Source organism: Lithobates pipiens, unplaced genomic scaffold (assembly GCF_037356315.1).
Source record: "Lithobates pipiens isolate NorthernLeopardFrog02 unplaced genomic scaffold, aLitPip1_a1.2 Scaffold_28, whole genome shotgun sequence".
Taxonomy (NCBI): Eukaryota; Metazoa; Chordata; class Amphibia; order Anura; family Ranidae; genus Lithobates; species Lithobates pipiens.
The window spans coordinates 27,364,399-27,375,707 of record NW_027507789.1 but is presented as its reverse complement, the minus strand read 5'-3'; positions in this window follow the sequence as shown (position 1 = coordinate 27,375,707).

Genomic DNA, 11,309 nt, shown 5'->3' with positions numbered 1-11,309 from the left:
CTCTGTGGTGATGGAAGGGCCTCAGACTCTTTGATGGGGGGACTCTGTAGTAACAAGGGGCCTCTAATATATGGGTGGGACTTTGATGTGATGGGGGGGGGATATGACCTGCAAGGGGCACTTCTGACTTGGTGGGGACCTCTGAGATGATGGGGGATTCTGATGTGAAAAGGGAGCTCTGATGTGATCGGGGAACCTCTGAAGTGATGGGGGACCTCTGAGATGGAAGGGGGGTCTCAATTTTTACATTGTAGACTGGGATGTTTTGAGGTTTTGCATACTGTTAAAGTGTGCTGTGACTGAAAAAAATATTAGAAAATGTTGCATTACACAACAGGATGGGCAGTTGTGAAGGTCGGTAAGACCAAATGGTTTGAATCCAAAAAAGTATAGGTATTCAGAATTCACCCTGGCAACAGGACAAATATATGTGGCCACTGGAAAGGACCAAGTCATCTTTATACACATGGAGCTCCTGGAGTCTGCACCCATCAATGAAACTGGCCTTTGCCACCATTTAGTCTTGCTGGGAGATGATCTAGACATCACGCACTTGTTATTTAAAACATGACCAAACTTTACCCTCCACTGGCCACTAGGCACGAATGCCAGCCGAAATATGTCTAAAAATATGCTCAAAGGGCAATGGACTTCCTGTGATTTACAAGAGTCAATCAGCTTCATTTAACCTACCAAACATGCCTCTGTCCTTAGATCACTCCTGTCTCAGGTCAGCTCTTAAGTGTCCCTGTCAATCACTGGCATAAAATCATTAGAGGCCCAAGCATGTTCATTTCTAATATAAGTAACACCGCCACACATCATTACAGGGCTATACACTGAAGTCAGGGCTCTATTCAAGTACTTATGAAGCATACAGTATACTACTGCACTTCCCGTTTGTCAGCTAAATATTAGAAGCCTGAACACTATCATTGATATTCGTTAACTCTCTGGGACAGCAACACACTGGTTTGTAATATAAGTCTTACGCAATCCTGTCACTTACCTGGGCAAATTAAACTCAGGCCCCATAAGGAAAAGTCACCTTTAGTGAAAACAGAATGCAAAAACAATTGCTGCATCCAGAGGTACATGCAGCTGAATGCATGCAAATCTTAATTTTTTCCTGTAAAAAGTTAAGCTTGGCATTGCCTACTTCCGCCTTTGGAGTTTCCCTATTAGTCAGTGAGGCTGCCTATCACATAAAAAGGATAACAGAAAAATGTCCAAAAATAGACTATATTGTAAAAAATATTGTGACGCCTGCCTTTACACACACATGAAATTTAATGGCATCCCAGTCTTAGTCTGTAGGGTTCAATATTGAGTTGGCCCACCCTTTACAGCTATACCAGCTTCAACTCTTCTGGGAAGGCTGTCCACAGGTATAGGAGTGTGTCTATGGAAATGTCTGACCATCTTTCTAGAAGTGAATTTGCAAGATAAGGCACTGATATGGATGAGAAGGCCTGGCTTGCAGTCTCTGCTCTAAGGTGTCCGGGTTGAGGTTAGGACTCTGTGCAGGTCAGTCAAGTTCCTCCACCCCAAACTCGATCATCGATGTCTTTATGGACCTTGCTTTGTTCATCCAATCCTCTAGGATTGGATGCCTGGAACAAAGATGCTGTATTTTTAAAATCCTTTCCATATGTCCCCAACTTCAGGCACAGTCACAACCACTGTCATACTTAAGTAAAGGTAAATTGCTTGAACCAGTAGCCAAGTTTTCTAGGCAGAGACTCAACAAGTCACAGAGAAATCATTATGGAGCTGTTGGCTCTCCAGTCCCACTACTACCACTACTGTGCTACCCATGGGTGACTTGATAAAAGCAATGATATACATGGATCGAGATAGATGTGAGCATTGCATGTGGCAGATTCTATCAGTGTTCTATGCTATTCCTAGATGTCCACTTTATTACCGATGGGGACCAGGTATTCCACATACCGGTAAGTGCCAAATACCAGTGCACCCAAATCTTCTAAAGAGAGCCAAGATTTAACATTCCATTCAAGAAAAAAAAAGTTAAGAAAAAATATTTTATTTTTACTTCTTTTTCAGTCACCATAGGTCCACTTCATAGTTTCATAGTTTGTAAGGTTGAATAAAGACACCAGTCCATCCAGATCAAACTGAGTGATTGTCTACAATTGTCCCTGTACATTGCACACTCACATCAGTCCCTACTCTCAAGGAGCCTACAATCCAAGGTCCCCATTCATATACTAGGGCCAATTTTGGACAGAAGCCAATTAACCTACATGCATGTCTTTGGATTGTGGGAGGAAACCCATGCAGGCACAGGGAGAACATGCAAACTCCAGGCAGGTAGTGTCATGGTTGGGATTTGAACCAGCAACCCTTCTTACTGCTAGGCGAGAGTGCTTACCACTACACCACTGTGCTGCCCTTGAAATAGCTTGAAAAAAAATCTAAGAAAAGGTTTTCAATCATGCAGTTGTAAAACTTGATGAAAAATTCAACTCATCCCCTCACCCTCCTAAGTTGCCCCGAAAAGGTCACTCTCCCTTTAAATACACTTTTTCCTAGTTTTTGTCATTAAAATTGTAAGTATACCGATAATATATTGGAAATATTTTAGAAATTTTCATCTTGATCAATAAATGGGCCTCTGAAACAGTAGAGTCCTTGGTTGATATGACACAGTCAGCCCAGCACACCTAGGACAGGCGCTTGAGATCGCCTGCCCTTCCCCATCCTTCTGCAGCCATTCAGAGCATGATCTGTATCTGTACATGAAGTAACAGTCCAATTAGTGTATTAAAATGGGAGGTTCCACTCTGGGACTGAACTGAGCTGAGACAGGTAGAAGGAGCAGAAGGGAGTTTGGAAGGCTCAGCAGTGAATGTCCCCTATCAGCATAGAGTGGCCTAGGGTAATGAGAACACTTTGGGGAACCACCTAAATTATCATCTTGGGGGCACCACAAACACCAGCATGTAGGCCTACATTCTCTTATGTTTGGGTTGCTGTCAGGCTCCATGTTCCCCACTCTACTCTCTACATTCCTCAACTAGGGGGAGGCTTAGGCCTTCCTAACTTTATACTACTATGCTGCCCAATTGGCTCCGCTACCCAATTACCATGTTACCTCTGAAATTCCCCTATGGGTAGCCATTGAATCAGTTGAATGTGATCCCTTTTCGTTGCTAAACTTCTTTGGCTTCAGCCCTCTGATTGCCGCACCATACAAAAATCTGTCACGCGCCACTCCCTTACCTTTTGGGATCACCTTCAGTCAAACCATGCCCTCCAATCGCCCCATAACCAGTTGTTATCCTTCCTCCGCAATCCTGCTTTGACCAGCTTGGACTTCTCCATCATCTTATTTGGCTTGGCCGCCAGCCAACCTTATCTGAGCCCATACAGTTATGACCTCCTCTGAAATTATGCCATTCCCTTCTCTTAGAGAATCGCATGATATCTCTCAATCTGAAATTTTTCGTTACCTTCAAATCAAGCACTTCCTCGCACCATTGATACCAAAGGACTCCTCTGCCCCCTCACTGTCTCTCTTCGAATAGGCATGCAAAAATGACCACCACCAATGGGGCCTCATCTCTCGCTATACTCTCAGCTTCTACACTCTTATACCATCTCTTCCCCCTCCTATGTCACTAACTGGAAGAGAGTGCTAGGGACAACGTTTGATGTAGCTGACTAGAATCACATCTGGCAAGCCACAAAGTCCTCCTCACAGAATATTGTGGTGCTAGAGACCAATTATAAAGTTCTAACCCACTGGTATTTGGTCCCTGCCAGGATCGTCAAATACTTTCCACATCATCCCTCTTACTGTTTTTGAGGCTCTGCGGTGGAAGGCACCTTCCTGCATATTTGGTGGACATGTCCTGTAGCTCAAGATTTCTGGAATGAAGTGTTTAACATCCTATCTACACTTTTCTCCACACTCGTTCTCCAGACCCAACTGTTGTACTTTTGAACCTAAAACCCCTGTCAATTCAAGCTTCTACTGCTTCTACTGCAGATCACAACAGAGGCCAAACAAGTTATAGCTAAGGCTTAGAAAACCCTTACTCTTTGTACCCTTGCAGTTAAAAATTCACGCAAGCATTACATGCAAAAATAGAAGAAATCATTACAGACAGAGTGGCTAAATTCGAAGCCCTCTGGACACCTTGGGTAACCAACTACCTACCACCTAATTTTGATGAGTTCCTTTTGCTCCCATGACTAGCAACTCTGTTGACCCTCAATGGTGATATATCTTAGGCCTCCTCTGATGGTACCCAGGGTCTCCCCCTTCACCCCTCACCCCACTCCTTTTCATCCCTTTCTCTCCCTGCCCTTCTTCTCCCTCTTCACCCTTCATTACTTCTCCACTTCAGCTTCCTTTCCCTTTCTGCCTGCTTTCTTCCCCTATTTGGTAGCTGTTTGCCAATAGATATTTAAGCTGCCTAGTCGAGTTATGGCTAATGGATGCTACAGCCGATCTTCTGTTACTTATAACATTGTTCTACCCCCGAGTTACATGAAGCTCTTCCTCCACTATAACCTATCTCATCCTAAACTGTTCCCTGCAAACTCCTAGGCATGGACTATATGTTTTATGCCTATGCCTCAGTTACACTCATGCAACTAAGGCCATTCATGCCTATGATTTGTGATTTACGCCTGATCTCTTGGCATCACCCACTCCTGAAACAAACCGGGCCACATGCCCTCAACTTTGGGGGGTGGGTGCTTTGAGGTGGGGGGTCTCTGCCCCCTCCACCCCAAAGCACCTTGTATCCAGTGCAAGGGCCTCATCCCCCCAACCATGGCCAGTGGTTGTGGGGGTCTGTGCGCAGGGTGGCTAATCGGAACCTGGAAGCCCCCTTTAACCACCTCAATACAGTGCACCCCCTTCCTGACCAGACCAATTTTCAGCTTTCAGCGCTCTCACAGTTTGAATGACAATTACTCAGTCATGCAACACTGTACCCATATGAAACTTGCGTTCTTTTTTCCACACAAATAGAGCTTTCTTTTAGTGGTATTTAATCACTAGTGAGTTTTTTATTTTTTGTGCTATAAATAAAATAAAACGTTAATTTTGTGAAAAAAATGCCTTTTTCTTTGTTTCTGTCATAAATTTTTGCTAATTAGTAATTGTTCTTCATACATTTTGGCCAAAATTTATACTGCTACATATCTTTGGTAAAAATAACCCACATTAGTGTATATTATTTGGTCTTTGTGAAAGTTATAGAGTCTACAAACTATGGTGCCAATCACTGAAAATTGATCACTTCTGATCAGGCCTTCAGTACATCAGGTGCATCTCATTTCTTGAGACACGAACAAGTCAGAAAAGTACAAATACCCCCCAAATGACCCCTTTTTACAAAGTAGACATTCCAAGGTATTAAGTAAGTAGCATGGTGAGTTTTTTTAAGTTGTCATTTTTTCTCACAATTCTTTGCAAAATAAAGATTTTTTTTTATTATTATTTTTTTTTACAAAATTGTCATATTATCAGGTTATTTCTCACACACGGCATATGCATACAACAAATTGCACCCCAAAATACATTCTGCTACTCTTCCCGAGTATGGCGATACCACATGTGTGAGACTTTTACACAGCCTGGCCACATACAGAGCACCAACATTGATGTAGTACCTTCAGACGTTCTACGAGCAAAAATGACGCATCTCATTTCTCAACCACCTATTACACTTTTGAAGGCCCTGGAGTACCAGGACAATGGAATTGCCCATAAAATTACCCCATTTTGGAAAGCAAACACCCCAAAGTATAATCTGTGAGGCATAATGAGTCTTTTGAACGGTTAATTTTTTTCCAGAAGTTTTTGTAATATGTGGAAAAAAATTAAAACACATTTTTTTTACACAAAATTGTCAGTTTATAAGATATTTCGAACACAAAGCATGTATATAGCAAAAATTACACCCCAAAATACATTCTGCTACTCCTCCCGAGTATGGCGATACCACATGTGTAGGACTTTTATACAGTCTTTTATACAGTCTGGTCACATAGAGAGGCCGAACATTGAAGTAGTACATTCAGGCATTCTAGGAGCATAAATGACACATCTCATTTCATTCCTACCTATTACACTTTTGAAGGTCCTGGACCACCAGGACAGTTAAATTACCCACAAAATGACCCCATTTTGGAAAGCAAACACCCCAACGTATATTCTATGAGACATGGGCTGCAAATAGGTACTCGGGTACTCTGATGGCCTGGTGACAGGTACTCGAGTACTCTGATGGCCTGGAGACAGGTACTCGGGTACTCTGATGGCCTGGTGACAGGTACACGGGTACTCTGATGGCCTGGTGACAGGTACTCGGGTACTCTGATGGCCTGGTGACAGGTACTCGGGTACTCTGATGGCCTGGTGACAGGTACTCGGGTACTCTGATGGCCTGGTGACAGGTACTCTGATGGCTTGGTGACTGGTATTTGGGCACTCTGAAGGGCGGTGATAGGTACTCATATGGACTGTGACAGGTACTCGGGTACTGAGATGAACTGTGACAGGTACTCGGGTACTCAGATGAACTGTGACAGGTACTCAGATGAACTGTGACAGGTACTCAGGTAGTCAGATAAACTGTGACAGGTACTCGGGTACTCAGATGAACTGTGACAGGTACTCGGGTACTCAGATGGGCTGTGACAGGTACTCGGTTACTCTGATGGGCTGTGACAGGTACTCGGGTACTCTGATGGGCTGTGACAGCTACTCGGGTACTTTGATGGGCTGTGACAGGTACTCAGGTACTTTGATGGGCTGTGACAGGTACTCGGGTACACTGTTGGACCGTGACAGATACTCGGGTACCATGATGGACTGTGACGGGTACTCGGGTACCCTGATGGACTGTGACAGGTACTCGGGCACCCTGATGGACCGTGACAGGTACTCGGGTACCCTGATGTGCTGTGACAGGTACTCGGGTACTCTGATGTGCCGTGACAGGTACTCGGGTACTCTGATGGGCCGTGACAGGTACTCAGGTACTCTGATGGGCCGTGACAGGTACTCGGGTACTCTGATGTGCCGTGACAGGTACTCGGTACTCTGATGTGCCGTGACAGGTACTCGGGTACTCTGATGGGCTGGGACAGGTACTCGGGTACTCTGATGGGCTGGGACAGGTACTCGGGTACTCTGATGGACTAGGACAGGTACTCGGGTACTCTGATGGACTGGGACAGGTACTCGGGTACTCTGATGGACTGGGACAGGTACTCGGGTACTCTTGATGGACTGGGACAGGTACTCGGGTACTCTGATGGACTGTGACAGGCACTCGGGTACTCAGATGAACTGTGACAGGTACTCAGGTAGTCAGATGAACTGTGACAGGTACTCGGGTACTCAGATGAACTGTGACAGGTACTCGGGTACTCAGATGGGCTGTGACAGGTACTCGGGTACTCTGATGGGCTGTGACAGGTACTCGGTTACTCTGATGGGCTGTGACAGCTACTCAGGTACTTTGATGGGCTATGACAGGTACTCGGGTACTTTGATGGGCTGTGACAGGTACTCGGGTACACTGTTGGACCGTGACAGATACTCGGGTACCATGATGGACTGTGACAGGTACTCGGGTACCCTGATAGACTGTGACAGGTACTCGGGTACCCTGATGGACTGTGACAGGTACTCGGGCACCCTGATGGACCGTGAGTGGTACTCGGGTACCCTGATGTGCCGTGACAGGTACTCGGGTACCTTGATGTGCCGTGACAGGTACTCGGGTACTCTGATGGGCCATGACAGGTACTTGGGTACTCTGATGGGCCGTGACAGGTACTCAGGTCCTCTGATGGGCCGTGACAGGTACTCGGGTACTCTGATGTGCCGTGACAGGTACTCGGGTACTCTGATGTGCCGTGACAGGTACTCGGGTACTGTGATGGGCTGGGACAGGTACTCGGGTACTCTGATGGGCTGGGACAGGTACTCGGGTACTCTGATGGGCTGGGACAGGTACTCGGGTACTCTGATGGACTGAGACAGGTACTCGGGTACTCTGATGGACTGGGACAGGTACTCGGGTACTCTGATGGACTGGGACAGGTACTCGGGTACTCTTGATGGACTGGGACAGGTACTCGGGTACTCTGATGGACTGTGACAGGCACTCGGGTACTCAGATGGACTGGGACAGGTACTCGGGTACTCTGATTGGCTGTGACAGGTACTCAAATACTCTGATGGACTGTGACAGGTACTCTGATGGACTGTGATTGACAGGTACTATGAGGGGTGGTGACAGGTCCTCTTTATTGGGGGGGGCAATCAATGTGATTTGTGTACACTAGGCGGTAACGAGATGTTACCGCAATCTCCTCCTCACACACCGTTACCGCGGTTTGTTTACATTTTAGTGATCGGCTGTGAAAGGATCACAGCCGATCACGTGGGTAAACAGCCGGCCAATGGCTGTTTACCAGCGTCGGTGACGAGCAGTGTTCCCGGGGAACACGCCGCCACCGACGTGCACGCGCAGCGCGCTCACGATCGCGTGCACAGCCGGGGTGTGACCATCTGTGATCAGCCGTGACTTTATCACGGCCGATCGCGTGGTAAACAGCCATAACCAATGGCTGTTCACCCCCTTCGGTGGTGAGCTGTGTCTCCGTGACACGCCGCCACCGAAGAAACAGGGATGCGCGCGCACGATCGCGCGCATTCCCTGTTTAAACGGGAGGCCGTCATATGACGGCCTCCCGCCACAATAGGTGCACCGCCTGGCCGTCATTGGACGGCTGGCGGTCAGGAACCAGTTAAGAAGGTGGCCCCCAGATCCTGCCCTCCCGCCACCCCCATATGAATGATTATTGGGTACATAATACCCATACCCATTCACCAAAAAAAGTGTCACAAAGTAATACAAACACAAAAACACAGCTTTTGACAATTTCCTATATTAAAAAATAAAAAATATCCCCTGATGTAAATCCACCATCAATCATGCCACCCGCTGGACCCGAAGAAGAAAAAAAATCAAAGACGCTGATGAGTGATCGGTTGTTATGGATGCAGCTGATGTCTTCCCGGACCGCTCCTTAGCAACCAGCTCAATGAAGTACTGTAAATGACTGCATTAACTAATGCAGTAATTACCGCTAAATCAAACAAATACCGCATTCGGTATTTAACTCAAAATTCTTAGTGAATTGAACACTTGCACAATTGTTACTGTATGTGGTATTTTGCTGTATATTAGTAGCCATTATTTAACTCTTAGTGAATTGACACTAAAGTAAAAAAAAAAAAGGAAGTAAAATAAATGGTAATTTTTCGTTTTTTTAAGCTCACCTGTCCCCCTGTGCTTATGTGCAAAAATGAACATGCACGCATATGTAAATGGTGATCGCACCACACATGTGAGGTATTGTCACAAACGAGTCAGAGCGAGAGCAATATGTCTTGCACCAGACCTCCTGTTTAACAATGAACTGGTAGCCTGTAAAGGCTTTTAAAGCGGTCTCTATAGTAGTTTGTTGATATTTCACAGGCATGTGACATGTTCTGTATCTATTTGCTCAGCGTAACATCATTATTTAACCACTTCAATACCGGGGGGGCACTTAAACACCTTCCTGCCCAGACCAATTTTGAGCTTTCAGCGCTGTTGCACTTTGAATGACAATTGCGCGGTCATGCTACACTGTACCCAAATGACATTTTTATCATTTTTTTCCCACAAATAGAGCTTTCTTTTGGTGGTATTTGATCACCTCTACGGTTTTTATTTTTTGCTAAACAAATAAAAAAATACCGAAAATTTTGAAAAAAAAAATGTTTTTTTTTTGTTTCAGTTTCAAAACTTTGCAAATAAGTAAGTTTTCTCCTTCACTGATGGGCACTGATGGGGTTACACTGATGGGCAATGATAAGGCGGCACTGATGGGCACCGATGAGGTGGCACCAATGAAGTGGCACTGATGAGGTGGCATTGATGGACACCGATATGTGGCACTGATAGGCGGCACTGATGGGTGGCACTGATGGGCGACACGGATGGGCACTGATAGGTGGCACAAATTGGCACGGATTGGCATGGATGGGCATGGATAAGTGGCACAGGTGGGCATGGGTTAGGCAGCACAGCTGGGCATGGGTAGGCGGCACAGATGGGCATGGGTAGGTGGCACAGGTGGGCATGGGTAGGTGGCACAGGTGGGCATGGGTAGGCGGCACAGGTGGGCATGGGTAGGCACTGATAGGCGGCACAGATGGGAACTGATAGGCGGCATTGTATTATAATATATTGCACTAATGGATGCCAATCAGTGCCAATCAATAATGCATGCCAATCAGTGATGCCCATTGTGGGCACTGATTGGCATCCATTATGGGCACTGATTGGCATCCATTGTGGCACTGACTAGAATCCCTGGTGGTCTAGGGTGGCATACCTTGTCCTTGGCATCCCTGGTGGTCTGGTGGCGTCCCTGGTGGTCCAGTGTGGGCATCCTCGGGGGGGCTGTGCTGATAATCGATCAGCACAGACCCCCCCTGTCAGAGGAGCAGCCGATCGGCTCTCCTCTACTCGCGTCTGACAGACGTGAGTGAGGAAAAGCCGATCACCGGCTTTTCCTATTTACACTGTGATCAGCCGTGATTGGACACGGCTGATCACGTGGTAAAGAGTCTCCGTCGGAGACTCTTTACCGAGATCGTAGTTGCCGGGTGTCAGACTGACACCCCGCAACAATGATCGCCGCGATGCTCATAATCCTGATCACGTCATATGACGTCCGGTCAGGATTATGCAACCACTTTGCCGCCGTCTATTTGCTATAGGGCGGGCGGCAAGTGGTTAATATCTTACCGTCACCAGTTCAGTTCGTTCATTTCAGCAAACATCTTCTCATGAGAATATATGTGAATTTAGCTTATATTAGACATGTTAGTTACCTGTAAATGCAACCCTTATGTAGACATGTGAAAAGTCTGAGCCTGTTGCTACGTGCCGCCATCTTGGATGTGATGTCAGTAGCCCCAGCAGATGCAGAACTGTCACTCAAGTGACACTCCATAGCAGCATTTCACATGCAGGGCTCTGTGAACCCAAAGGTTCCTCCACAGGTTGCTAAGGGGTTCCTTGAGCAATAAGTATTTTTTGCCTCACAGATTATGATGATTATGCAGAATTTACATAGAGCCAGTTGCTTCTAGTCCTCTGCTGTTGGTCACAAAATGGTGTGGGCGGATTTCTGCCAGTCACAGGCTGTCACGCCCCTCCAGCTTGTGTCTTTAAATAAGAGGGAGGTGAAGCCTC